General features: G+C 33.0%; 2 long non-coding RNA genes across 8 annotated transcripts; both read left to right on the forward strand.

The window, feature by feature from the left end:
* The first annotated feature begins 287 nt into the window (after window positions 1-287).
* LOC127143840 (uncharacterized) lies at window positions 288-5,310 on the forward strand. Of its 7 annotated transcripts, XR_007815397.1 has the most exons (6): window positions 288-683; window positions 2,065-2,153; window positions 2,354-2,463; window positions 3,380-3,954; window positions 4,819-4,867; window positions 5,131-5,297. It is a non-coding gene; the product is annotated as an uncharacterized LOC127143840 (long non-coding RNA). The 7 variants fall into 7 exon arrangements; XR_007815398.1 differs by lacking the exon at window positions 4,819-4,867 and having other exon boundaries at window positions 5,131-5,310; XR_007815396.1 differs by lacking the exons at window positions 4,819-4,867; window positions 5,131-5,297 and having other exon boundaries at window positions 2,065-2,171; window positions 3,380-4,129.
* Window positions 5,311-14,145: 8,835 nt separating this feature from the next.
* On the forward strand, window positions 14,146-14,635 carry LOC127143894 (uncharacterized). The gene is made up of 3 exons (XR_007815466.1): window positions 14,146-14,270; window positions 14,359-14,463; window positions 14,564-14,635. It is a non-coding gene; the product is annotated as an uncharacterized LOC127143894 (long non-coding RNA).
* The last annotated feature ends 11,892 nt before the right edge of the window (window positions 14,636-26,527 follow it).

A 26,527-nucleotide genomic window follows, 5' to 3' on the forward strand; every position in this document is an offset into this window, starting at 1 on the left:
ACCAGTGCGGATGGGAGTGGAAAAGGGATGGAGATGGAGGTGGAGAAAATGAAGATGATATATATATATACTTTTTTTTACACTACTAGAAAAATGCTCTTCTATGACATTTCATTAGTAGAAAAAATGAGAGGGGAGAAGAAATAGCTGTCAAAAAAGGTGAAAATGCGCTTTTTTGGTGGAAAAAGACGCTGTTTTCTGATTTCATTTTTCGTGACAGTTATCTACTGTCATAAAAAGGTTTACAAAAATAAATAAATTTATTAAAATAAAAAAACCCAAAATTTCCCAATATCAAGCCCTAATTTCTAAACCTCCTGCTGACGCCCACCTCCTCACATTGCAGCCTGTCATGCCTACCTCCCGCTCACGCCGCAACCTGTCTCTGTCTCTCAACCGCCAACGCCGGCGACTATTGCAACGCACCACCGATCACCCAACTGAGCGCCGATCGAAGTTGCTTGCCAACGTCGATGAGTTTCGTTTCTTCTCCCTCCCTTTATCTCTTCCCCTGTAGGTTTATTTCCAAAGTGTGTTGATCTTATTTCCAAATTATTCCTTTATCTACTTTCTTCACTTATTCCGACTTCTTGGTCTGCTCGAAACCTTCATATTGTTTCTCCATCTTCTCCAATTTGTTATTAATCTGTCCAACCTTAGTGCAATTCCCATTTCTACAAGTGGTAAGATAATAAGGAAGTTCTACTTCAACCCATCCGTTTTTATTAATCTGTTATTAATCTGTCCAACCTTGGCCACTTGTTTGAATGCTCTTGGAACTTCAAAAATCTATCCATTTTTAGCTCGAACTTTTTTGTTGAAGATGATGATATGGGCAATATGAGTTGATTGATCCTAAAACTTTTAAGGTGCTTTCAAAGATAACCCAGATGAGAATTAACAAATGAAGCATAATTTTGGTAGCTGGAAATAAAAATCTAATTTTAAACAAAAATGAAAAAGAAAGTAAAAATTTTTGTGCTATGTGGTGTTCCATATGGACCATAGCAGAAAAGGGAGGATCATAAACTACTCGAAAAGGGGTTAGTCATTGGATCTGGTGGAGTTAAAGAGGAAGGGGTTGGAGGATTTTGAGTGATGAAGAGAAGGACATTGTGTAGGAGAAAGAAGAAGGTAAATGGGAAAAAGGAGAAGATAGTTGAGGCAGTTGAGGATGCAATTCAATTTGCATATGAAAGCCCCTTCCAGCAAGAAGCGGTTTTGCTGATCCTAAAGGCTTCAGAATTGAGCCTGATGGAAAATATAGATGATAAGTTAATTGATTCAATGAAAAGAAAGTATGTCATTTTTGTCAACTTTGATGAGTTAATGATGGAAAAAGGTGTGATCATTATCATGCATACAGAATGTCTTATCAGAAGGTGGGAGGTTTTGCCAACCTTCCAACTTCTCAACTTGGGTAGATGGGCATTGTTCCATGTAGCAGTTTGCATGGTACCAGGCCAGCCCTTGGTCCCTTTAATTTTTCACATAGTAAACTTTTCTAGCTTTTGGTTTTCTCTTTTTTTCTAATTTGAATTTTTATCACATTAATTCTTTCTTTTTCGGTCTAAAAATTGTGTGAGATCTAGACAATAAATATTTAATAAATTAACAAATCATTTAACGGTGTATCATAAATAATTAATAAAAGTAGTATATGTACACGTACTATATATCGTAATCCTAGCAATTTTTACCGTGACACGATGTTTAAATGTAATAAAAAATTTAAGGGATGATTTTGTGTGTGTGGAAGGATGATTTTGTGTGTGGAAGTAATCTAATAAAACTCAGTATTGACTTTTTTGGGGTTCTATTTTTAAAAATGTGGTTGGATGTGATTCTTAATTTATATGAACTAGTTTATGAGATACTATATATATTTACAATTCGACATGTCTTAAAATCTAGATACAACATTATATTTATTATTATTATTATTATTATTATTATAAATGACATAATAATGTATACATTAAAGGGTTTGGTAAGTTAAGCATAAATTTGAATACAAATTGCATCTAGCTAGCTATTCTTACTATTGAATTTAAATTTCGTTAGAGATTTTGGATGGCAGCAGCGGTATGCTTGGTTTTGTGGAAGAGTCGTGGTTCTTTCTATCTTGTCTCTATTGCTCTACCTGTTTCTATGTGCGTGGACTATTATTGGTACCCTCTTTCTTGCTTTAATTAAAAAGTAATGTTTCTTTGTTTAATTTACAAAATATATTGATGTATATAAACTCTTAACATAATGTTAATCCTTGAAGGCAAGAGTTAAGAAAGAGCATGAAAAAGGAAAGAAAGATAAAACATGCCACATAAAAGATTGATATCCTTTTCTTTTGCAGGTCTAGTCAACCTTGCAAATTAGTTTTAGCATCTCAAATCTTGCCGCATTAAGAAGATCAACGCAAGCGCGAAGGCCTCTACCACCACTATTGCAAGCCTGCACAAATAGGTAAATAATTTGCAATTTGTTTCAATTTTACTATTGGATATGCATTGGGATATAAAAGCGGCGACACCGAGGAATAGTTTTTCTTTTTCTTCTTACCACTACTATATGATCTTCCTTCTTTGATATGGATGTAACTTGTGCAAAATAAAAACTGCATTGAAATCTTGAATGAATATCACTAAATTTGTCTGACCCTTTGGTTGATGCCATTTAAGATTTTTCAAGAAATTGACACTTAAGTCCACCATGACAGTATTATATGTACTACACAAATGAAAAAAATTTGTTATGCTAATTGTTTTATTTTCTCTTACAAATTCTAATAACGAAATTTCAGCCATTAACTATATTACTTGGAAAGTGGCTTCAATTTTCTAGAGTTGAGCTTCAGAAGCTCATTTTATCCGTTCCTTTGTTCTTCATTTTACAATTATGGCTTTTTGGATTCTTTTTTCTCCTGTTTCCTTCTTTGGGAAGCATGCCAATTGTCGCGATTTTAGATTTCTTGCTTGTAATTCATTGGTTATTTTAAAGGGTCAAAAATTCTTGTTTAAAGCCTCTTTGGACAAAGATGTTTCTGATATGTTTATGCTGATTTTTTAAAATTCAGATTAGAGTTGGCCATGAAAAATTGAAAGTATAGCTCTAATGAAAAACACTATCAAATGTTTTTATAGCAACATATATAAGTTATATCTTCATACTCTACGATAACACTCATTATAGTTTCGTAAAAACGCAATAAAAAGCTTAGACTTTTAATTACATGGGTTTTCAGGACTATGGAAAAATGCTATAAAAAGTCTATTAATTATAACCTTTTTTCGTTAGCTTTTGTATATGTTATTTCTTGTAGTGTGGTGAAAATCTATTCCTAGATACGTTGCTGATATGCCATTTTTTATTTTGCTATTAGCTGGATAGTTAAACCCTATTTGTCTTGCTGCTAACTCCCACGCAAGGTTTTAAGTGTAACATGGAGTAATGATGCAGAACGTATATTTTTAGGGAGCAGTGATGGGTATGTACATGTACCACCAATTGTTACTTGCAATGAAAATCAATATAATGTACTAATTACTATGAACGTGATCTTCTCCAATTTTGTTGCTAAATTATAGTTACTCCACGTTTGTGCATTCCTCACCCTACTTGCCCTAATTTTGTTGCTAAATTAAAGTTACTCTTACTTGTCTTTTGCCAAATGCATAATCAAGATCACCACGGTGAGGATTATTCGTAGTCCTTTGCACTAAGGTGAGGATTATTCATAGATCACCATGTTCTTAAATCTATTCATTTCTTACAATTTTTTTTGTTTGTTTCCCTTTTAGTTTCATTGCCCATATGAATTGAATTTGATAAGGTATGTGTTTATGATGTTTGGTAAGAAGTAATAAGATTGTCCCTGACTCTGTTATTGTCTTTTGTTGGTGTATTGTATTGATAGGGATGTGTGCGTCAAACTTGGAGCCTTCATCCAAAGATAAGGTGAGAAGGAAATTTTTGGCCACTACTCGTTAGGCTCAAATTTGGATATTTCACATTTAGGTAGCTTTCTACTTCTATATGAGATTGACAAGCTAGAATTATGAAATACCAAGCGAAACTGACTTTAATGTAGTGAACTATTTTTGGCATAATATCTAAGATGAAGATTCTTTTTTTTTTTTTTCACATTACTCTATTGCTAGAGTATAAACAAATATCTATTGGCCTAGTTTTTTTGTATTATTATATCTCTACTGCTAGAGTATAAACAAATATGATGCAGTTGCTGCTAGTGTTCCTCATGATGAAGGGACACAATTCTTGTATTATTGGGATTTTGATTGATATTATTTTTGGATGAAATTGATGAGGATAGTTTTGAGTCCAATGATTTTTTTAGAATGATGAGGATATTTTTGGATAAACTTGCTCTTTATGAATGCTATATGATGATAATATTGGCTTGTTCTTAAAAAGTGTTACCTAAAAGCTTTTAAGGATAACTATATGATGATAATATTAACTAGTCTTAAAAAGTTTGGTTTTTATCAGAAATCTTAAATTTTTTGCCACATGAATATTTTGTTCGTCTTTTGTCAGGGGGTTCTTTCATGGTTATTCATTTATTACGCTCATGGTCCTAAATCATGCCCTCATGTATTAAACAATTGCACACTTAGAGTTAGTAGCATCAATAGTAGATCTTATCTTAGGCTGACTTTATGGAAGTCTTTGTTATTCAGTCAATTAAGTCTTGTGGGTTTGCGCGATAGTGTGGAAATATACACTACAAAAATCGCACCAAGTCTATTTTCTTAATTTTCTTATATCTAGAAAAATATGGTGACAACATTTGTTTTTCAGTGGCATTGCTGAATCTATGATGTTAAAGTATGCTGATAATATTGTAAAGGTATTGCTTATTACAACTACAAGCCCTTAATTCATTTGATGAATTTATTTGTACCTTTAAGCTCCTACTACTTAAAGTTTTTATATTGCAGTCTTACTACAATCATCATCAAATGTGTATGTGATGTGTTGTATATGTGCTGTGTTGCATATGTGTTGTGTTGTTGAAGTGCGCTATGTATGTGTTGTGTTGTTGAATTGAATGTGCTATGTTGTTCATGCGTAGAGTCATACTCTAAAATTTCTTTTTCTTTTTTTACTAAGTTTTGCAAGAATCCTTTGGAGCAATGAAGTCATATTTGCGACAATTCATCAATGTATTGGCCTTTTTGTAGGTTTGGTAGCAAAATTTTGGTTCAAATGTATTTAAATGGCTTGTTTGTACCAAAACATATATGTTCATTGCTTCATTGTACAAACACTTTACCAACAATTATACAGATATTATAAAGTGTATGTTAAACTATATATATTAAAGCATTCACTATTTCTTTCCATATGGAGGTGTTGTATAGTACTTTGTGATTGTATTGGTCTGTGTAGTGGCATGGCGGTAAGAAAAACAGGGATTCAGTAAGAAATAGGCAAGAAAAACAGAGAGTGAAAAATACAATTATGACATTTGAATCTAAAAAAAAACTGTCATCGAAAACGTTTTCTTGACAGTTAGTTAAAGTCACGTTAGGTGAAATGATAACAGTTAATAAGTGTCATAAATGATAAATAATAACATTTAATATCTGTCAAAGAAGATTAAAAATAACACTTGTTCGCTGTCATAAAATATGAACAATGACAGTTACTATCTGTCATAAATATAAGTAATGACAATTATTATCTGTCATCAAATCTAAATAATGACAGTTACAATCTGTCATAAAATAATAGATTCTTGACATTTATTCTCTGTCATAAAAAACAAATTTCGTGACAGTTTTGTAGAACTGTCATAAAATACTTTTCATGACTGTCGCATCAATGACAGCAAAAAACTGTCACAAAATCTTTCTATGACATCATTTAACTATCATCGTAGGCCTTTTTTCTACTAGTGTTAAGAAAATGGAGAAGAGAGGGAGAAGATATAGGTGATTTTGCTGGGAAATGGTTAAATGGAGGCTTAGGAGAAGAATAAAATGGAAGTAAAGAAGAGAAGAGGAGATTGAAATTGAGAGTTTGGAAGCTTGAAACTGATAGGAGTAGGATGACTCCAATAAAAAAAAAAACAATTTCAATAGACTTCAAAAAAAAAAGTTTAATTTTTATTAATGATAAAATACAATAATATTTACGGCGGTAACAAAAAGTAAAGATTCACGAAGTCGATACAATATTTTCATAAATTCTAAATTTGTTCTTGAATATTATTAGATAATTCGACACTTCTCTTTCTTCTTCTTTTGTGTGATTTATTCATTTTTTTTTCATCTTTGTTTTTAGATTTTCTTTTTTCTATTTTTAAATGATTCATTTTTCTGTTTAAATCTATTAATTCATCTTCAACGTTTGACAAGATTATTTGAAGCAACTTCATTTTCTTCATATTCGAGAATATCAATATCTTCTAAATATCAATTTGACATGATCTAAATGATCGATTACCATTGTCAACACGAACGTTTACCATTGTAAACATTTTTCCTATTGTTTAAAATGATATAAAAGATTGTGTTGACATGATCTAAATGATTATTTACGATAGTTAACACAATCGTTTAGCATGATCAACACGATCGTTAGATTTGAAGTTTCTAACGATCATTTACATTGAACTATATGATCGCATGTCATAGTCAATGTGATCGTTTTTCATGATAAACACGACTGTTTGTCATGATCAATGCGATTATTTAAATTTAAAGCATTTTTTCTATCGCTAAACAAACAGTAGGAGATTATTTGTTTAAATTGTAGTACAAGATCGTTTAGAAAAACATTACTAACGTGCCCATGTAACCGATTAACTGCAAGTTGACCGATACATATTTGGTACTTTTATTGTAAATTTGTAAGCTTTTTTTTTTTTATTTTTAAAATTGTTCTATAAACTAAAAATATTTTATCGACTTATTATATTTTTGAAAAACCCCTGAAAAAATCTGTTTTTAGGTACATTTTTCTAAACTACCGTTGTTATCCAAAAGCCCCAAATTTAAGAAACAATTATTTAAAAAAAGAAAAAAAATGATGGATTCATGAGTACCATCCCAACATATAACAGAACAAACCGACAGAGGAGGATCAATGTTCCACTTAATACAACCATGCATGAGGGAAGTCGCCACGTGGATTGCACGTGTAAGCAGAAAGCAGTATCGTTGTAGCTTCCAACTTATATAAATTTAAAGCTTTTGGTTGAAAGAGGAGATAATTAAAAATGGCAGAACCAGGTGGGTTCAGCGGTAGAGGCGGAGTTGGGGCTTGCAACCAGAGCTGCGGTTGTGCCGTTCCCTGCCCCGGTGGAAACGCTTGTAGGTGCTCAACGGCAACGGCAACGGCTGCGGCTGCGGGAGGGGAGACTGCGTATAATTGGAGATGCCCGTGCGGGGAGCATTGTGACTGTAACCCGTGCACGTGTCCCAGAACGGAGGTCGGAGTCGGGAAGGGTAACTGCAGGTGTGGACAGGATTGTAGGTGTGAAGTTTGCCGGTGTGAATCATGAGAGAGTTTGAGAATGAAACGTTATGGTTTTAGCTTTGGGTTGTGTAATGAAATATGGTGATGTAAGGTTTGGTGTAATCCAATAAAACTCAACTTCTACTCTGTACTCTTTTACCTGTATTATGTGCTTTCTTTTTCTTACCGAGCTGTTCCCATTTATTGTCTACTCATAGCTGCATGATGCATCCAATTTTCTTTCTTAACAAAATATAAATTTGAAAAAGTGAAGAGGAGAGATACATGGATATCAAACAAATTTGAAAGAAAACAAAACAAATTGGTTCTTAGAATTTAGTATAAAAACTAAATATTATCCATGGTTCTTGGTAGTTCAGAACTCGCTTCTTTATACAAAAACTATGATCAGTATATAAACAAATTGTCATTTTTAATTTATATAGATAAATGGGAGTATTAGGGGTGTTTGGTGGTCTGGGATCGCTAATTTCTAATTTATATAGGTTTTAATTTTGTATTTTGTAAATAATTTTTATTCTAAAATATCAATTATTTTCTTTTCTGAGATATCAAAATTTTACAAAATGGATTTTATTCCAAAAACATCAATAATTTTCCTTTTCTAAATATCAAATTTCAAATTTATTTCAAACTTATTTACTGACAAGTAGTAACAATAGATTCCTTAATTTCGTTATTAACTGACAAGTAGTCCCAATAGATTCCTTAATTTCATTTTCTCAAAATATTTTTAAAAAAGAAAAAAATCTAACTAAGATAAGGAATATTCATTTTCTCAAAATATTTTTAAAAAGAGAAAAAAATCTAACTAAGATAAAATTGAAAAAGGATTTTCTAAATATTTAGAAAAAGGATAGAAAATCCTTTTTCTAAATATTTAGAAAGAAATGTAACAAAGTCATTAGTTACCTTAAAAAAAGATTTTTTAAATATTTAGAAAGAAATGTAAAAATGAAATTTTAAATATTTAGAAAGAAATGTAAAAAAGATTTTTTTAAATATTTAGAAAGAAATGTAACAAATCCAAACTTTCACTCTCAATTTTCTATATTTTTTTATGCAATTTTCAAATTGAAACGTGAATTGCATATGTATATACTTATTTTCTTTAATTTTAGAATGCAAGATAATTTAAAACATATGTTTTAGAATGCAAGATAATTTAAAACATATGTACATACTTATTTTCTTTAATTTTAAATTCTTTTTAATTAATTTTTTAATTTTTTAATTTTCTTAATATTAATTTTATGAATTAATTTTTTTAATTTTGTTTAATATTAATTTTATGGGATAAATATATCAATATGATTTTAAAAGAAAGGAAACAATAAAAAATATAGGAGTTATCATTTTAAAAAGAGAGACATATATCTGATCTAATTGATCTTTTACAAAAATCAATCCAAGAGAACTACCTATAGATCTTAGCCTAAGAGCTATAATTTCTAAATATAATTATAATATTTAAGATCAAGTTCTTGTCAACCTCAAAATCATACTTTTCCATTAAAGAAATTTGGGACAAAGTTAAGACGATTTAATCCGGCTTAGTTTAAAGAGGCTTAGTTTAAAGAATCCAATGATTGGTTAGAATATAGTATTTCAAAGGATACTGCATTTTGTTTATATTCCTACTTGTTCAAATCAGAAGTAAGTGAAGAATCAAGAGGGGAATGTTTTGTTAGTGATCGATTTTCCAATTGGAAGAAAAAAGAGAGATTGGAAACACATGTTGATGGTCCTAATAAAGCACACAATAAGGCTTGGGAAAAATGTGAGGCTCTTTTAAAACAAAAGTAACATATTGAGACTTTTTTAAATATGATGTCTGACCAAGTAAGAGCTGAGTATCAACTCGATTAGACACATCAATTGATTGTACTCAATTTTTCTTACGGCAAAGTCTTGCATTCCGTGGACATGATGAGACTAATGATTCAAAGAATCAAGGTAACTTGTTTGAACTATTGTGATGGTTGTGCAACCCATAATAAAGATATTGAAGTCGTGACTTTGAAAAATGCTCTAAATAATTTGAAATTGAGTGCACCTGATATTCAAAAGATATAGTGAACTACATTGCAACAAAAATTATTGTTAATATAGTTATAAGAGATATGAGTGACAAACAATTTTCTATCTTGATAGACGAATCAAAAGATATACCTTCAAAGGAGTAGATGTCAATTGTATTACGATATATATGTGGATAAAGGTCATGTCATTTTTGAACAATTTATTAGAATCATCCGTATCAATAATACAAGTGCCCTATCACTTAAGAAAGCTGTTGATATGGTTTTCTTTTTTTCTCAACATGGGTTTTAAGTATTTGCTAATTTGTGAGGACAACGATATGATGGAGCAAGTAATATGCAAGTTGAGTTCCGTGGCTTGAAAGCACTTATTTTGAAAGAAAATGATTGTGCTTTTTACCTTCATTGTTTTGCTCATCAACTTCAATTAGCTCTTATAAATACTGCAAAAAATCATGTGAAAATTGTCGGTTTTTTCTTTATTGCTACAAATGTAGTGAATGTTATTGAAGCATTAGCGAAACGTTGAGATATTCTACAAGAGAAACATGACATGAAAATTTTCGAAGCTTTAAATAATGGTGAAATATCAAGCGGATGAGGATTAAATCAAGAGATAATGATTAAAAGACCAAGAGATACTCGATAGGCATCAAAACACTTTAACGAGTTTAGTTTCAATGTTCTTTTCAGTAGTTGATACACTACAAGAAAACGGAGGTTTTTCGACGCCAAAAAAGACGTCAGCACAAAGAATGTCGGGAATAAGTGTATTCCCGACGCAATGACCACTACGTCAGAGGGGCATCGGGAATACCATTTTTCCCGACGCATCAAACATGCGTCGGCCAAACGGCGTTGAGAATAGGCCAAATTAAATTAAAAATACACCTTATTTCCGACGCCGTGCACAGTGCATCGGGAACGACGTCGGGAATAATGGATTTTCCCGAAAGCCTTTTAATGAGCGTCGGGAATATGATTATTCCCGATGCCTTTTTGGGGATTTTCCGACGCCGCATGACGGATCGGGAAATCTCCTTTATAATCAATTCAGTTATGTATTTCACATAACCGAAACCGAAAGGGAAAGAGAGAAGAGAGAACCGTCGAGGCTTTGCCGTCCGTAGCTCGCCGCCTTCCATTCCGTCGTCGCCGTCATCCCTTGCCGTTCCGCCACCGTCTGCCACCTTAAGTAAGTTTAAATATAAAGTTTGTTTAAATATAAAGTTTGTTTAGTTTAAATTTATGTTTTAGGATTTTTTTTAGGAGAATTGTTTCTGGATTTTTTTTTTGGAATAGATTTTTGTTTGTTAAATGTATTTTTGTATAGAATGTGTGTAATTTATGGTTGAATTTAAATTTGAAGGGTTTAGGGTTTAGGATTTATAGTTAAATTGAAAATTAAATGGAGGGATGGGGGTTATAGTTAAATTGAAATTTGAATGGTTTAGGGTTTAGGGTTTAATTTAATTGAGGGAGGTTATAGTTAAATTGAAAATTCAATTGGGGGTATAGTTAAGTTGAAAATTGAATTAGGGGGGTTATAGTTAAATTGAAAATTGAATTGGAGGGGGGGTTATAGTTGAATTGAAATTTTTGTAGGGGGTTTATGTTTTGAATTGAAAACGTAATATGTGTGTTAAGATTTGTTTTGGCTATCCTGCAGTTATAGTAGCCTGTTTGTGTTGAATATTTTTATTGTTGATTTCATATGACTATTCTGCAGTTATGGTAGCCTTTTTTGTTTTGAATTTGTTTATGTTTGGGATGGTTATCCTGCAGTTATGGTAGCCTTTTTTGTTTTGAATTTGCTTCTATTTGGGATGGTTTCAAGGGGTGGTTGTAGGATAGCTTGAAGTATTTTGTTGTTAATAATTAGGTTGTGTTGGCAATCCTACAGTTATAGTAGCCTCTGTAGTTTGATTCTAGTTATGTGTTCGTATTTGCTTATTGAATGTTTGTTTTCTATGTCCATAGCCATTATGTCATCGTCATATCCACGTAATTTTATGGAGAAGGATGCTATGTTCATCGAGTTTGAGGACGATTTAGATAACATCGCGGGAGGGTCGTCGTCTGTGGGCGACAATACGAGTGAGTCTAATAATTTTCTTCATTTTAACTTACAATTATTTCATGTTCTTTTTTCTAGCATTATATGTTATTATCGATTTATTGAACAGAGTCTTCTTCTTAACAACCTGTGACTCTGACTCCTAGGAGACATGCGCAGTCTCGACTCTTGGATTTAGAACACCACGTTGCAATAAATGGGCACATTTCGATGACGATCGCCCCTGGAGCGGAGAAGTCTATTTCCCCACACGCCGTTCGCTTCAACCAGGTGATAGGTGTGTGCGTGCGAAAGACATTTCTCGTCTGCTGTCTTAAGTGGGCGGACGTTGGGAGAGAATACATTGAGGTCGTCAAGGGCGATCTCCAGGTAATTAAGTGCACTACACGTTTACGATTTCATTTGAAACATATCTAACTTTAATCAATCTAATGTGTTATGTTTGTAATGTGTAGCGATTGTTTGTTCTTGATTTCAATGATCAAATAATGAATAGGTTTGTTGAGCATCAGATGCTCACGACCTTTAAAGAGTTTCAGGCCGACTATCACAGACATTTCAAAAAGTACAGCGACCCGGAGAAGGCTCGTGCCAACCCACCAAACGCATTGGTTGGACGTCATGAGGATTGACACTTTCTTTGCGACCACTATATTAGTCGTTAAAACTAACAAATGCAAACTTTTTAACGACACATTTTTTGCGTTGTTATTTAACGTTTCTTGACAAAAAATTTGCGTCGCTAATTAACGACAAAATTTATGTGTCATTAAAAAGTTATTCAAAAAAAAAATAATTTTATTAATTCTTTGGACAATTTTCCTTGACAAAAATATTGCGTCGCTAATTAACGACATAATAAAAGTGTCATTAAAAGGTTATACAAATTTTAATAAAAAAAATTATTTCTTGACACAAATTACAAGTGTAAAAAAAAATCCCTAACTTGACCATTCGCGCCGCCTCCCTGCCTTCGACGCCGTCTCTCTCAATCCAATCTCCGCCGTCGTCTCCCTCCGTCCTCCACCACTCGCATACCTTAGCCGTCGTTTCCGTCCGCCACCCACCTCTCAAAGCCGTCCGACCTCAGCCGTTCTCTCCCTTCCATCCACCATCGTTGCCGTTTTCTCCCTCCACTAACCGATCGACCTCAGCCGTATAAGCCTTCCACCATCGTCGCCGTTTTCTCCCTCCACCACCCGATCGATCGTTGCCGTTTTCTCCCTCCATCATCCCCCGCTCGCATCTGATTTCCGGCCGCCGACGTCGTCTCTCTCAATCCAATCTCTGCCATCGTTCAGGTAATTCTGTCGTCAATGTAACATTCTGTGTACTTGTTTTTGTTCAATTTATGGTGTTTTGGGATATGGGTAATGTTCTTTGACCTCTCTTTTTGGTCTTATGATACCATACCATTTTTTGGGAATTCTAACATGAATTTGATTCTCTGTTTTCCTAATCTATTGGGTTTCTTCTTCCCCTTTGTTGGAATATTGGGAATTTGGTTGGTTGTTATTCAGTTGTTTTTTGGCCTCTTGTTCAAGAAAATTCTATTGGGTGTAAACTAAAGTTGGTGACTGATCTTGGTTTCTTCTATTTCTTGTTTTGATTGTTTTTCTCCTGTTTATGGAGCTTTTTTTAATCCCTTCAATCATGGAGCTATTTTGTTATATAACTACAAAGGAGTGACTTATTGTCTATGAAACAATGAAGAATCACTTGGAACCTATACAATATAGAATTATAGACAGAAAATTTTCAATGTATAATTGAAAAGTGATTGATACTTTTGACATACAAACTCTTCAAGTGAGGGAAAAAAGAACTTAATGGAACGCAATAAGAGAACCACAAAAAAAGTTGTCTATTGGAATTGAGAGCTAAGACATTTTTCTGGTGGCCTTTTTCTGTCGTTGAACATGTTGGGCTCTTTTTTTATTTTTTAACTTAAGACTGATAGTGTTTGTTTACCGATGGTAATTGCTTCGTTCCTGTTCCAACAAGGGAAGGTAGGACTATGCTTTCCCAAGAAGTTGGTTCACAGTTGTTATGGCCTCGTCATTTAGTCATTCCCCTAAACGAAAAGGTAATGTGTTTTTCACAATGGATTTGGTTTAAATATATTTCATATGGATGAGATTTTATGTTTGTGGCAGATGAAAAACGTGTACCAAGCTGATCCGCGATTACCGTCGTTGACACTGAATACAAAGAGAGCACCAGTTACACTACGATTATTGCTATGGGAACTTGATTATATTGGGTCAAAAATTCAAATTCACGTACCTGCTAAAGTTTTTGGGTATGAACGAAAATGTTGCATATTCCTCGAGGCACTCCAAGAATTTTGTCAAATGCAGCCTATATCAACCCAATGCATTGATGCATTCATGTTGTAAGTTACCTCTTTTGTACATCAATTACATAGTATAATAACGTGTACCACGCAGTAAAGTCGAGTATCCTGTTCATATTTGTAGTCACCTCTACAAAGTGATGGAAGAGAATGGAACGTTGGGATCATACAAGTTTGCAGACGCTGGCTCTATTTCAGTTGGTATAAGTAAAGAAGATCGAGCACAGATCCTGAATGCTAGATTGCTTGGGACCGACCATCGTCAGATTTTGATGTTTCCTTACAATTCAGGGTATGTGCAAAACTTTTTTCAGCTAATGCACCTAATGAACTATATGACCTTCATTCTAAGTTTAACTCACATTTACCTGTCAATATAGAAACCATTGGTGTCTAATAGCCATCGATTTTTCAAGAGGCACTGCATATTGGATGGATCCTTTGAGAAATCGAATTAACAATGATGCCTCTGATGTCGTCCGGATGTATGTTGGAACTTTTATCAATGATAAAACAATAATGAGTTAATATGTTGCATATGAGACAATGATTGTATAACTTACGTTGTTTGATATGCATTCTTAGGGCTTTCGACATTTCGAACAAGAAGAAGCCTGTTTGGAGGATAATCAAGGTATGAGGAATGGGGATTTAGTAGAAGAAATAGGTAAACATACTTTATGTTTTGCAACTGTATCATGGGTATTTTGTTCTTTTTCTCTTATGGATAGTGTCTGAAGCAAGGTGGCATTGTGGAGTGCGGGTATTATGTGATGCGATTCATGCGTGATATAATATTGTCAAGCAACAGGACAATCATTGAAGTAGTAAGTATTTCATTTTACCTTTTTGAACTACTTATGTTATGTACAATTGTTGCATATTAAATCATTTTTAAATGATGAATAGATGGAAGGATCAACCTCAACATACTCACAGGACAATTTAGATGTCGTAAGAACGGAGTGGGCTGAATTCGTTAACAAATATATTTTCTGTTCCCAATCTCAAAGGTAAAATTTGTAAACGAGACAACTTTATATGAATTTTTGTGTGGATTTTATTACAACACGTGTTGTTGCGTCGACTATCCTGCAGTTATGGTAGTCATTGAAATGCTCTTTTGTTGATTTTTAGACATATGTTTGAGGAATCATGTTGACATGTACTCTGGATCTCTGTTCATAGTTGTGTTGACTATCCTGCAGTTATGGTAGTCATTGATAAGCTCGCTATTTTGTTGGTTCTGCTTACACATGTTTTAGGAACCGTGTTCACATTGTTTTGTTTTGTTAATTTCTCGTTCACTTCGTTTACTTGTAAAGTTTTATTCGTAGCATAGGTGTTTGTGGAATGGAGGAGGTAAGTCTATGTTTAGGTTTATTAATGACCTTGGAAGTGGGGAGCGGGACGGTGGGAGTGCTAAGTTCATGTTTAAGCTCAACTTTGACTTTAGAAGGGGTGAGGGAGTGGGAAATTGGGGGGGGGGGGGAGATACATTTATGTTTAATAATGACCTTGGAAGGAGGGAGTGAGTTGCTAAGGTTAGAAATGACTTGGGGGGCGGGGGGTTGGGACTAGGGGTACGTTTATGCTTAAGTTGTTCTTTGATGCAAACTGAAACATTGTTGGGTCTGTAAAGAATGAATCAAAACAAATTATTGCATTACTTATATATTATGCTTATGCTTATGAAGTTGGTGTTTTTATTTCTCTTTTGCTTCCCTTATGAATCTTTTACTAAGAAACTTGGTTGTATGACTTGGGTGGGAGGGGAGTGATACATTTATTTTTGATAATGACCTTGGAAGGAGTGAGTGAGTTGCTAAGGTTAGAAATGACTTGGGGGGCGGGGGGTTGGGACTAGGGGTACGTTTATGCTTAAGTTGTTCTTTGATGCAAACTGAAACATTGTTGGGTCTGTAAAGAATGAATCAAAACAAATTATTGCATTACTTATATATTATGCTTATGCTTATGAAGTTGGTGTTTTTATTTCTCTTTTGCTTCCCTTATGAATCTTTTACTAAGAAACTTGGTTGTATGACTTGGGTGGGAGGGGAGTGATACATTTATTTTTGATAATGACCTTGGAAGGAATGAGTGAGATGCTAAGTTAATGTTTAAGTTTATAAATGACTTTGAAGGGGGGCTAAGGATACGTGTATGCTTAAGTTTTAAATTTAAATCAGAATATTGTTAGGTCTTTAAAGATTGAATTGAAACATATTTATTTGATTCTCTGTTTATGCTTATGCTTATGCTTATGTAGTCGGTGTTTTTCTTTCATCTTTTGTGTTCTTTATGGGTCTTTTATAAAGAACCTTGGTTGTATGAACTTTGGACGTTTATGTTAAGAAGTTCCTATTTGGAATGTACTTAATGTTTATGCTTATGCTTATGCTTATGCTTATGCATTTTCCGTAATGAAAGTTGACTTAGTTCATTTTCTTCAACTTTGTAGGTAATTGAAGGATAGATGGATCATGGTATCGATCAAGTTCATTCCTACATTAGTTTGATTAGATTAGGTCGTACATATATTACAGTTAATTTATCTTTTGGATTATTGGAAAACCTTTACCGACAATGTAATTTACATTTTTTATTATCAATATAAATATCTTTCCAAACAAATGTGCATAATGTTAAAATGTAGTAATTAATTTTTTTGAAAGAAGAAATATATGACAGGAAATACGTGCTGCGAAAAAAAATAATAACGACACCAAACATGTGTCGACATATAAGCCTTTAGTAAACAGCAACAGTGTCGTCAAAGCACATTTCTTGGCAAGAACTATGTGTAACGAAACATTTACAATGACAATATATTAGTGTCGTTATAAAGGTATTAATGATAATATATTCGGGTCAAGGTATAGATAACGGTGACACATTTGAAGTGTCAATATAAGGGTATTAATGACAATATATTCGTGTCGAGGTATAGATAACGATGACACATTTAAAGCGTCAATAAAATGGTATTAATGACAATATATTCGTGTCGAGGTATAGATAACGGTGACACAATTAAAGCGTCAATGTAAGAGTATTAATGACAGTATATTAGTGTCGAGATATAGATAAAGGTGACACTTGATTTACGTCAACGTAAGTGTATTAATGACAATATATTTGTGTCAATGTATAGATAACGGTGACACAATTATAGCATCAATGTAAGAGTATTAATGACTGTATATTAGTGTCGAGGTATAGATAACGGCGACACCTGATTTGCGTCAATGTAAGTGTATTAATGACAATATATTTTTGTCAAGGTATAGATAACGGTGACACATAATTTGCGTCAATGTAAGAGTATTAATGACACTATATTGGTGTCGTTTTATAGATGACAGTGACATATTTATTGCGTCAAGGTGAAGGTATTAATGACACAATTTTAGTGTCATCGAATCATATTTAACGACACATTTTCCAAAGTGTCGTTAAAGAGCTTTTCTTGACAGTGGCTTCAATGACGCGAAAAGTGTGTCGTTGAAACTCTTTATGACACATATTTTGCGTCGTTGAAGGCCAAATTTGTAGTAGTGGGTAGTCAACCACTCTCTGAGAATGAGATATGCAATCAGGTGTTGGGTAGACAACCAGGCTACTCAAAAGGCCTTGGTTGGGGACCCAAGCCGAAGGCCCGCAGGACGATGAGTGCGAGCAGTTTGTCGACATCTTATTCGCAGTCCACACAAAAAAAGATTGAATTACAAGCTAAACTTAATGAAGCTTTGGAACGGACTGAAGTGCAAGATAGAAATCACCAAGCATTAGCTTCACAAGTGGAAACAATGAAAAAGATGATGGAAGAATTAACTCGTGCACAATAGGGACTACCACATGATCCCTAGCTCTGTGGTACTTTTTGTTATGTTTGCGTTTTTTTGTATTATGATAACTACATTTTTTGTATTAAACTTACTAATATTTTGTGAACTTATTCGTATTATTAATTTTAAATATATATTTTTTTAATTTGTGTTTGTATATTTCTTAATTCATTAATTTATATTCAATATGTTTTAATTTAATCCAAAACGTCGGAAAAAATATTTGAGCAATCTGAATGTCGTTGTGAATGTTTAAGCAAAATATTTTAGGGAAAAAATTGAAATTAAATATTAAAAAAATATAAAAAGGAATTCCCGAGGCATTCCCGACGCCACGAGGTGCGTTGGCATAAGGTCCGTCGGGAAAGAAGCATTCCTCATGCCGCTGTTTCCGATGCATGTGACGGCGTTGGGAGAGGCATTCCCGATGCTGTACCTACACGGCGTCGGGAATGCCTATCCCGACTCGATTCTCTCGACGTTTGTCCCGACACCGTGAAATACATCGGCATATCCTTTTCTGACGTCATTTTCATTTTCATCGACATTTTTTAGCGTCGGGAGTACTCCCATCTCTTGTAGTGATGTGTGCTTGATACAATTGTGCACGATGGATCAAATTCAAAAAAAAAAAACAAGAAGCATAGATTCTAATGAATTCAATCTTGTCATTTGACTTTGCTTTCAATATGCATCTCATGAAAAATATAGAGATAACCATGGAAATAGCAAATTCTCAAATATCAAATTGAAAAATGGCAAAAAAAAAATATAAATAATAAGAATTATAGTAAAACCGTCACCTACCTCCTTTTATTAATTATTTTTAACCCAATTGTACCCCTTCATGTAGGATAATCCATTATTTCAGATACAGTGTATTTGAATAGCTCCAAAAATGAGGCTGAATATATAGGATTCATGACTACAATATATTTTGTAAACAACATTCAAATTTTGTAAATCTTAACTAAATCAACTATTTTATTGCTGAAGAATATTGCACCAACATCCCTTAATATAATGTCAATATTTTCTATAAGATTTTTGGATTCTTTATAATTCAAACAATTTATTAACAATTTATTTGGATAATTCATAATATATATGTTTAATAACAATTTAAATTTAAATTGTAGATCCCCTCCCTAAAATAATACCAAAGATAATTACAAGATTTTCGCATTCTTCATATTTCAAACAATTTATCAATAATTTATTGAATAATACATAATATATATTTTTAATAACTATTTAAATTTAAAATTTAGATCCTCTCCCTAAAATAATACCAACTATGATTATCCACATATTTTTGTTGATTTTTATTTTAAAAAATTATATTCTTGTGCCAACTATATAGGTTTAAAAAAAACAAATACAAACTATATATTTAAATCTATATACATATTACGTTAATTATTTTGAGACGTTTGTTTTTTGTTAACTTTAATATTCACGTTGTTTGCATTGTTTTACATTAAACGTTTTGTTTTTTGATGTTGAGTATGTGTAGATTTTAGAAGGCAATTTATGAGAAGGAAACATGAAGAAGAAAAGGAAGAAGTAGAGAATAAAGAGAAGGTATATTGTCTACGTTGTTGTAGTTCAATTCATAAAATGTACTACATTTAGTAAATTCATAATATAACATTTACCCAACAAGTCTTGCTGAACAAATAATACGAAAAATAAACAACATAAACAAGACGAAGATGAAGGACAAGGTGAAACAGACGTGAATGAAGAATGTAGTTCAGCGACAAAAGAAACAACTGAAACAAATGAAGAATCGATAGAGAATAGAAAGAGAAAAAAAATGATACGCCAAAGGGAAAAAGGTAACAGTCTATAACATCTAATAAATCTACAAGCTATATCGAGTTTTGTTATCAATTTTCTTTTTATAACATAGGTCAAGAGTGCTAACAAGGAGAAAAAGGTCAAAGAGGACAAAAGGACAAAAAGAAAAAGCTAAGGTATGTGTGATATAGTACTTAGTATGTATGAATTCTGTATACGTAGAATATAAGGTATGTGGTTGCAGTTTGATATTGAATACATCGTATATGAGGGTAGTTACAATGTATTTGTCAACCTGTTGCCTATGATTCCATCCATTTTGGAATATGTTTAATCTGATTGATGTGAATTATAGTGTATTTGTATATTATGTTTTGAGTGTTATGTGTTATGGAGTGAGATACTATGAAGTGTAAACTTGTACATTTTGTTCAATTGTTTTGTTTCACTGACTGTACTAAGTATTTGTGAATATCTATTATCTATGATCCCAAGTACTCGGAAATATGTTGAGAATCTGATTGTGGTGAATTACAGTGTATTTGTGTATTCCCTTTCGGTTGTTGTTCCTAAAATCAAGGAGATATCTTTTGATATATTGTTCTTGTAATTTAAAAGAATAATTAAATAAATAAATAAATAATTTATATTCACAACTATATCTATATAAAACCTATAATTAAAAACGAAAAAAAAAATGGTATATAGTTTACATGTTTCTTTCTAACCTTGGCAAAATTTCAGAGACTACCTGAATGTGCTTTTGATACCTATGAAATATTTCTAATATTGTTGTGCATGCCACAATTAAGAAATATAATGGTATTGAGAATCAATTTCCCTAAGAATCAGAGCTCAAACGAATGAAAGAAGAATTGTGAAAACAAACCTTTGCGTCGGTAAAGAAGCTCACCTGATTCTGGAATCGTTTTGATGATAAAGATAGTCGTCAAGAAGAAAATCCCTTGATTTGTGCCAAATGTATGAAGACGTTGAAGGGTTTGAAGGGGACGAAGGGTTTCAAGAATATTGTTTAGTGGAATCTGTGAAAGCGGAAGATAGGGAAGCTGGAATCTTTTCGATTTTGAAGAGTTTCAAGGGTCTCAAGAATATTGTTCGTTGGACCTCTTTTCCTCAATGTTTAAATGCCTTAAGTGTTTAAAAGGTTTGAAAGATGTGAACAGATTGATAACGTTTGAATGTCTAAACACACACGATGTGAAGAAGATATGAAATGGCTGCAGAAATTATGTAAAGCTTTGATGGTGATAGGTGCATTTTCAGATTTTGGGGGGAAATGAGGATTTTGATAGGTGTTAATTGTGTATTGGGAGTTTGATTTAATTATATAGTATTTGTGGTTTCTTAAATAGTTATATTTAGGATTCAAGTTTTTCACTTAGGTAGGGGCATTTAAGACATTGTTCCAGTAATTTGTTTTCCTTATTTTTTTATTTTGCTATTTTATCAATTTAAATAAAATTTACCATTTATCTAAAGTAAACCTTCTATTTTTCTATTCTTTTTGTCGGCCCAAGAATATATTGGGACTCACAAATGACTTGTCTCAAATCTTTCAAAGAAAATATCATAATATTGTGAATGCAATGAATTTAGTTAACTTTTGTAAAGGTAGACTACAATCAAAGAGAGAGTCTGGTTGGGGTTTATTATTGGAAATGGTTTCTAATTTCTGCAATAGTCATGACATTGAAGTTCTTAAAATGGATGCTATGTTTTTAGTTCGAGGATGACAAAGTCGAAAATCTCAACTAATTACAAATTTGCATCATTATTGTGTTGAAGTCTTCTATGCTGTCATTAATATGCAACTTCAAACACTGCTAGAAAAAGACCCTTTCTTGACGGTTGATTTTTTCTTTTCTTGACGGTTTCTTGAAAAACCGTCAAGAAAGGGGCGGTTTAATGAAAAAACCGTCAAGAATTTTGATTAAAAGGCGGAGGGGAGGCAATTTACAGAATTCTTGACGGTTTTGAAACGTCAAGTAATATGCAATTTTTTTTGACATTTTGGAACCATCAAGTTGTTTATTTTACATTCTTGACATTTTTAAAACGTCAAGAATTTTTATGAGTTCGATATTCTTGACGTTTTTTAAAACGTCAAATGTATATATTTATCCTTTACGTTTCAAAACTGTCAAGAAATATCGATAAATTCTTGACGTTTTAAAAAGTCAAAAATTTTCATTTTCAAATTTATTGATGTTTCTTGACGTTTTAAAAACGTCAAGAATGTTTTATAAAAAAAACCTTTTTTAAAAAAAATATATTATTATTTTATTATTATTTTATTATTATTTTTATTATTTTTTTATTATTATTAAATTTCTTTTTGAAAAAAAAACCCTAAAATATTTTATTCTCATCTCACAGCCGCACGACGCCTCCCTCATCTTCTTCTTCTTCTTCCTCATCTCACAGCCGCAAGCCACCTCAGCCAACCGTGCTCCGACGACCACCGCAGCTTCGACGACCACCCACCGCAGCTTCGACCGTGCGTTGTAGTCGTTGACGACCGCAGCTTCGACCGACGACCACCCACCATTTGTCGTCTGACGACAACCACCGCAGCTTCGACGACTACCCACCGCATCGCGTCATTCTTCTCCCCATGTGTCGTCTGACGAAGACCAACCGCTACCACTGCAGTTCTTCAACCTCAGCCAACCCGAGCCGAGATCTCTGTTGTCTAACCTGAGCCAACCCGAGCCAAGATCTCTGTTGTCCAACCCGAGCCAAGATCTCTGTTGTCGAGCTACCTCCCAAGCCAAGCCACTCGCGAGCCACCCTTCCTTGCAGCTACTGCCAGTGCTTGGTAAGAGAGAAAATGTGAACCTTGTAGTTGTTTCCTTAGCGATTTCAATATTATTGTTGGAATAAATTGTTGGATTGATTGGGTTCATGACCAATGATTTTTCTTGATGGGTTAATTTCTTATTATTGTTTTGAAAACTATCACCCAAAACTTTACCTTTCGTTATATTTTTGTGCATATATTTTTTACACTACATTCATTAAATGATGTCTATAAATCTACAATAGTACATTTATTTAATATCTCCACCTTGCAATTATTAGATAGAAAAACATACTACTCTAATGAATTCATGTGGCAGTTTTATATGCATTTTTAGGTGACTTTTATCCATTTCCAATAAGCCCACCATTGACATGTGCTCTAAAGTTGTCTATATTTTAGGGAAAATTTATAATACTTTTGCTAAAGAAAACTTTGTATACCTTTTTATTTCATTAAGGTCTCTCTCTCTATGTTTAATTGTAGAGAAGGACCTTCATTTAAAGGGATAAAATAGTTGGTAATGAGGACCAATGACAATGTTACAAGTTGATATTAGCAAAAATAACAAGGTTGAAAGTAACTTAAACCTTATAGTATCCCAAACTTTCTTTGTCACTTTTTTTTTCCTTTTTGTGTTGCCATCAAATTTTCTAAGTTGATTCAACCATCCATAGACTTGGGCAAGGAGATTGAGGGGATATGAAGTTTCTTGATGTTGGAGATTTAGTGTTCACTTTAACCCACTGTGTGTATTGGCCAATACGACTTTGTTATTGTATTATTTTCAATTAAGTTTATAGGGGAAATCATGGACCACCAAGCTTTTCTATTTGGGATATATTGAAGTTATCTTATATTGAAGTACTCACTAGAAACATTTAGGAACTGTTTTAGATGTACTTTATAGTTGATTTCATCCACTTAAAAAACCTAAAAAAACCAATCAAAATAAGCACCTATAGTATGTATTTTGATATTCCTTTGTGAAGAAGGTAGAGTACCCATTTAGACTTTGTTTTAATAATTGCATTTGTTTGCATGCAAGTTCTTATTCCTTTGTATTTTGATTATTGGATTTTAATGTTATAGATTTGGTTATGGCCTATAGTAACTTGTATTCTTTTTGTTAGTAGGAGTTGCTAAAATCTTGTATTTCTTGTATTCTTTCATATGAATTTCTTTCATATTATGAATTTCTTGTATTCTTTCATATATTATAATTCAAATTGATAACCCTTACTCAATAAATTCTCTTAGGACTTACACTTATGGATAGATCATGGATAGGAATTTATTTTCTTTATTTGGTTAGTTGGTGGAAACTTAGTCTTATTAAGCGAATGTTTGTTCAATATCCATATTTCTTTTCTCTTTTTATTATCTCAACAAGACTTTTTGAACTAATTTAATTTACTTTATTTGTCAATAGATTTACAATTATGGATAAATCATGGATGCATAAAAGTAGATTATCCAAAGAATATGAGTTGGGTGTGGAAAATTTCATCAAATTTGGATTTTCGAATACAAGTACCTCTTACATTCGTTGTCCTTGTTTGAAATGTGGGAATTGTGAAAAGCATAGTAGAAAGGATGTTAGAGATCATTTATATGTTAATGGTATTGATGAAAGTTATAAAATTTGGTTTTTTCATGGTGAAGCATTTCCTAACTCATCTTTCTATGGAGAATGTTCAAAGTTTGACACACATACATGTGAAGAGAATGATGTTTGAAGTGTAAAAGAAATGATTGAAGTTGCTCACGAGGAGTATTCAAAAGACCCAAATGGATTTGAGAAGTTGCTTATTGATGCTGAAAAACCATTGTATGAAGGATGTAAAAAGTACACCAAGTTGTCTACTCTAGTTAAATTGTATAATTTAAAAGTTAGATATGGATGGAGTGATATCAGTTTTTCAGAATTACTTAAAACTTTGAAGGAAATTCTGCCAACTACCAATGAACTCCCAAATTCATTGTACGAAGCAAAGAAAACATTAGGTGCATTAGGAATGGAATATGAAAAGATTCATGCATGTCCTAATAATTGTTGTCTCTATAGGAAAGAATTTGCTAATGCAACAGAATGTCCTGAATGTGGTCAATCGAGGTGAAAAACGTTAAGGATAGAAATGAAGAGAGAAAGAAAATTCTCTCAAAAGTGATATGGTACTTCCCACCCATTCCACGATTCAAAAGGCTATTTAGAAGTATTGAATGTGCTGAAAACCTGACTTGGCATGCTAGTGAAAGAATTGAGGATGGTAAGTTACGACATCCCGCGGACTCTCCAGCATGGAAGTTAGTAGACTTTAAATGGCCAGACTTTGGTTCTGAACCTAGAAATCTTCGTTTAGCATTGTCAGCTGATGGAGTAAATCCTCATGGTGACATGAGTTCTAAATACAGTTGTTGGCCAATAGTGATGGTTATTTATAATCTTCCACCATGGTTGTGTATGAAAAGAAAGTACATGATGCTATCAATGCTAATTTCAGGGCTAAAACAACTAGGGGATGATATAGGCACATACTTAGCACCACTAATTGAAGACTTAGAACTTTTATGGGAAAATGGTGTTGAATGTTATGATGCTTATCGAGAAGAAGTATTCAACTTAAGGTCAGTTTTGTTGTGAACAATCAATGATTTTTCTGCATATGGTAACCTCAGTGGATATTGTGTTAAAGGGTATAAGGCATGCCCAATTTGTGGAGATAATACAAATTCTATAAGGTTACGACATGGGAAGAAAATAGCATACCTAGGACATCGAAGATTTCTAGCACGCCATCATCCGTACCGACGACAAAAAAAGTCATTCAACGGTAAAAAAGAACTTGGTACAATTCCAGAACCACTTTCTGGGGAGGATGTGTACTTGAAATTGAAAGATCTTGAATTTCCTAAAGGAAAGAAGATCCATAAGAACCTATCGATGAACAGAAGTGAAAAGATTTGTTGGAATAGGTTATCTTCCTTTTTTGAGTTTTCATATTGGAAAGATCTTCATGTTAGACATTGTTTAGATGTGATGCACATAAAAAAAAATGTTTGCATGAATATCTTAGGTACGCTTCTTGATATTCCTGGTAAAAGTAAGGATGGGTTAAATGCTAGACGTGATTTAGTTGATCTAAAACTTCGACCAGAGCTTTCCCCTATTAGTAGTGAGAAGAAAATATTCATTCCTCCTGCGTGTTATACTCTTACAAAGGAAGAAAAACGATGTGTTTTGAAGACTTTGTCAAGAATAAAGGTTCCCGAAGGTTACTTTTCCAATATTAGAAACCTTGTGTCAATGACAGATTTAAAACTTAATAGTTTAAAATCTCATGATTGTCATGTGCTCATACAACAGTTGTTTCCTGTTGCGATAAGATCGATGCTATCGAAACATGTTCGTTATGCTATAACTAGGTTGTGCATCTTTTTCAATTCTGTATGCAACAAGGTGTTAGATGCGCAACAATTAGACAAGTTGGAAGAAGATATTGTGGTAACATTGTGTTTATTTGAAAAGTATTTTCCCCTTCATTCTTTACAATCATGATTCATCTCACAGTACACATAGTTAGGGAAGTCAAACTTTGTGGCCCTATATATCTCCGATGGATGTATCCCTTTGAAAGATTCATGAAAGTCATCAAAAACTCTGTGAGAAATAGATATCGTCCAGAAGGTTGTATTGCCGAAAGTTATTTAATAGAAGAAGCTATTGAATTTTGTTCTGATTTCTTATCTGGAGTGGATCCCGTTGGGCTTGGGACTCGCAAGTTACAAGACCATTTAGACACTTCAAACATTGGTAGGCCGTTGTCCATGGGAGTTCCATTCAAACCTGAATAAGAACTTCTAGGTCAAGCTCATCGATATGTGTTGGAAAATACAATTGATGTTCAACCATATATGGAGTAAGTTTATTCATTGATTTCTTCATTCTTTCATTCACTTTTAAATAATTAAATCTAACTATATTACAATGTTTGAATGATGACTACAAAGAAAACATATGAAGGCTTTGCAACTACAATATCCGAACAAGTCTAAAAATCAGAAATGGCTTCA

Source organism: Cucumis melo, chromosome 11, assembly GCF_025177605.1.
Source record: "Cucumis melo cultivar AY chromosome 11, USDA_Cmelo_AY_1.0, whole genome shotgun sequence".
Taxonomy (NCBI): domain Eukaryota; kingdom Viridiplantae; phylum Streptophyta; class Magnoliopsida; order Cucurbitales; family Cucurbitaceae; genus Cucumis; species Cucumis melo.